The 4,198-nt window shown below is 44.7% G+C and overlaps 1 non-coding gene across 1 annotated transcript; it reads right to left on the reverse strand.

The window, feature by feature from the left end:
• Window positions 1-4,014: 4,014 nt before the first annotated feature.
• Window positions 4,015-4,088, reverse strand: trnai-aau (transfer RNA isoleucine (anticodon AAU)). The gene has a single exon. It is a non-coding gene; the product is annotated as a tRNA-Ile (tRNA).
• Window positions 4,089-4,198: the final 110 nt, after the last annotated feature.

Raw genomic sequence — 4,198 nt, forward strand, 5'->3', positions numbered from 1 at the left:
AAAAGGATGGTTCACATCCTCACACACAAACTCCCATCAGCCTCCACCACAGCCAGCCAGCCGTATGCAGGATGCAGGGCTGTCAGTGTGTGTGCTGACAGCATGGCCTGTTTGCTGAGGTACATACACTCGACTGCTGGGAGAAGCTTCAGATCAACAGGAGTGTGGGTCAGCCAGCAAAGTTTGGGCCTTTCTCTTTTTCTTAATTTCTGTAGACAGCTCATTTTGAATTAATCTCCCCCTGAGCCATGTGTGGTTAAAATGTGTGCTGTGAATCCCATTAGCTTTAGCTCTAACTACTAGTTAGCACTAATGTAGCTCTTAGCATAAGTTCAATCAGGAGGACTCTGTTTCCCATCATTCACCATTTATCCCGATCCACTCCTAATCTCTCTCCCTCTATCCCTCACTCCACTGCTCCCCCTCTCTTCCGCTCACTTAGTCAGACCCTTAATAGAAAGCACCTCCCTCACCAATCAGCTTTCGCTTTCTGTCCCTCTCCTGACCAATCACAGCGTAGCACGAAATGTAAAAGTCTCCATCTCCTCTCCAGCTTTCTTCTGATCGAACCCGGCAACCCTCCTCCACCCCAAGCTCCACCAGATCCACACCAGTTCAGGCCTCCTATCTCCTGCCCTCCAGCTCTCCAACACCACCAGGTCTAGACCCCGGGGGGGGGGGTCTTCTGATCCAGCGGCCTCTCCTTTTGTGTTTTCCCCCCTTTTATCTTTCTTATTCAGTTCTCTGAGTATCTCATGATTGAAATGAATGTCATTTAGTTTTGATATCTCTGTAGCTTTTTTTGCGATTAGTGATGTTAATTACTCGAGGAGAAGAGCATATAATGACTTTTGTTCAGGCAGCCCCCGCAATTAAATTTCTGTTGTACTGGTTCCATGCACCAAATGGACCGTTTCTAACGTGGCTGCTCAGGCAACGTAATACAAGTGCATTGACGAGCCAAGAAGAGCATTTGCACATCTGTGTAAATGCACAGTGGCACTCAAAGAGGTCTGATTATCCCACTGAAATAACTCATTCACTGTGGGGATGAGTGTCTCATTAGTTGCAATAATATACAGATGGCTTGCGAGAGAGCAAGAGATTTCTATAGAGAAGCCTGTTTATCTGTCACAGGACGTCATCACGTAGACAAAAAAAAGAGGCATGAAAAACAGTAGAAAAGGTCCCCTGAGTGCAACGCAACAACAGCCAGCAAGCTAGCAGGCAGTTATACCCCGTTCACACTGGGGAAATAAATCTGGCTAAAGCGGGATTAGGGCCGCATCCAGATATATCCAGATGGTTTTGGAGTGTGAACACCTCGAATCCGGCTGTATCCAGTTTGATTTCAATTGGCTCAAATCTCAAAACTAAGGTGTTGTGTTGGTCCGATGTTCCATGCTGTCTGTACTTTGTTTCCTCAGACACGATCCAAGTCCTCTGCATTACTTATAAGCAGTGGTGGAATGTAACTAAGTATTTATACTCTGTTACTGTACTTAAGTAATTTTTTGTATGTATTTATATTTTACTTCTAAAAATAATAGTGCATACTTTATACTTTTACTCCATTTCATGTTGCAGCTGTTACCTGTACTTTCTACTCCACTACATTTCTACAGTGTCTGTAGTTCCTTGTTCCATGTGATGAACACAGTGCTGGACTGATGTGAGGTCAGACTCTGCATGGAGGTGGTGTCACGCTGCCAGCTGTGTTTCTATAATGAGCCTCAGTCATGATCCCGGTGCTCTGGCTCAGTTAGCAATTGGCTCAAATCTGGATCAGGTGTGAAAGCAAATGTGGCTAGCGAATCCGGCTAGCGACGTGATACTTCCGGTTAGCTACAAGCTACTTCCGGTTAGCGATGTGCTACTTCCGGTTCACGGGGTGCGACACGGGACAAAAAAACGCACGACGCATGCGCACATGCGGACCGTGGCCTGAGCGGACTCTGTATATTACGAGGCGCCACCTAGTGGTTTGGAGGACCGCAAACAACTTGTGTGATAGCCGCTTGTGTGATAGCCAGATTCGAAAATAGGTCTGAACGTATCCAGCTTAAAGACTATCCAGATATAATCCTACTCTAGCTGGAATGACTTTCTCCAGCTAGAGTCCAGAGAAAGTCCAGTGTGGAGTGGCTAGTCCAGTGTGGATCTAGCCACATTTGAGCCAATCCGGATTGAAATCAAACTGGATACAGCCGGATACGAGGTGTTCACACTCAGAAAAAAAACATCTGGATACATCTGGACGCGGCCCTAATCCCGCTTTAGCCAGATTTATTTCCCCAGTGTGAACTTGGTATTACTGTATATCCAAAACTATGAGGACAAAAGTATGTGGACACCCTTACTGGGTTTCATTATTCGAGTTCTCTTTCCAGTCCATGCAGCATCTGTAAAGTCTGATGATGAATGATTCACCTAATTAATCAATCTTCATTATATGCGTATACATCAATAAATGGACAGTTGGAACTGGAAACAGGAACATTTTCCACTGGTTTGTCCATAAAATGTTGAAATAAATTGATTGATTAATAGTGAACAACTGATCAATGATGCAAACAATCATCAGCATCACCATTTCCTGCCTTTAGAAGTAAAAACAAGGACAACATACACACCAGTACTGGCGTGTTGTAACAGTAGTCATCTATAATAATCTATTATTTTGTCAAAAAGTGATTTGTGATTTGTTCGTCTTCTGATCAAAGAAGGTGTAAAAAAAAATCAAACACAGTCGGCCCTTCTGGTGCACTACAGCAGACAAATGTCTGCTCTGGATGATTACCAGCCTAAAAGTCAGCTTTGTTAGAATTCCTCTTTAACAGGCTTTGTCCCCGTTTCATCTGAGACACCATTAGGCATATTTGGAATTGGTGTTATTCAAAGCAGAGAGTATGATTGTGTCTGGCCTCTTTAATCATCTGGCAGCCAGCGGCATGTGTGGATTAGGGGATTTGCAGCTGCCTCTCTGTCCCATTGTTTTTCAGGTGAAGTAGGCCAGTGGTTTGGGACATTAGGACTAAAGCCAGCCTGACTGCCACAGCCTAAACTGAACTCACTAGAGTCTACTTACAAAAAAAACAACAATACACATTTTAGCAGTCCTCACTGTGACCCTCTTAAAGTTTCCCTCTTACTCTGTGCTTAAAAGTAACTGTCGAAGTTTGGCTTCTTTTCTCCTGCTGGCTGTAGGATGTCATGATGAATGTTACCTGTCTCGCCGCCTCAGGCTCTCTCTGCAGGAGGGTCTGGCACAGGTGAGCACTCAGGTTTACTGTAGCCTGTTGTGGTCTTGGCCCCAGGGTAAACTACCGCTGGCCCCAAAACCACCGAGCTAAGCACTGCCCTCTGCTGTAGAAGACGTCTGTGTGTGTGTGTGTGCGTGTCATCTCTCCATGTGCGGTCGGGGTATTTTTGGAAGCAGTAACAGCTTGGACAAACTGAGTGGCTGTTGTTTTTCTTCTGCATCCAACTGTACAGAAAAATGAGACCAAGATTACTTCTTACAGATATTTGACAGCAAGCCATCATAATTAATATAATAAAATTAAATTTATTTTCCTTTGATGCATGATGCCTTTTGCTGACTGGTGAGTGCAGCTTTGGATGGATACTATAGAGAATGAAAGCGGCACTTAAAATTGGTCATAGTTGGTGTAGCTCAACATGAAGGGTTAAGGGAATGTAACCACTTTTGACTTGTACTAAAAACAGCAATCAAACCAACACACAGTTAAGCTGGCTGACCACCTTATAACATCACTTACACTTTCCTCACATATGCCACTCTGTTCCTAAACTCAGCAAAGAGCGCCACACACCAGTGAGTGCACTGGAGGTAATGCAGGTAAAAAAAAAAAAAATAAAATAAAAATTGTGTACCTTGCCCAAGGACACACAACAATGATTAGGGAGGAGTTGGAATTGAATAACCAACCTTCCAGTTAATGGACAACCCTGCTCTACCACTGAGCCACTACTGCCCTTCAAAATAGTTGCTGGCCCGTACGGGGATCGAACCCGCGACCTTGGCGTTATTAGCACCACGCTCTAACCAACTGAGCTAACCGGCCATAAAAAACTATAATAATCCCATCAGGGATCAGGCTGCCCAGCAAAGAGCACCACACACCAGTGAGTGCACTGGAGGCAATGCAGGTGCCTTGCCCAAGGACACACAACA

This window comes from Parambassis ranga, chromosome 24 (genome assembly GCF_900634625.1).
Source record: "Parambassis ranga chromosome 24, fParRan2.1, whole genome shotgun sequence".
NCBI lineage: Eukaryota > Metazoa > Chordata > Actinopteri > Ambassidae > Parambassis > Parambassis ranga.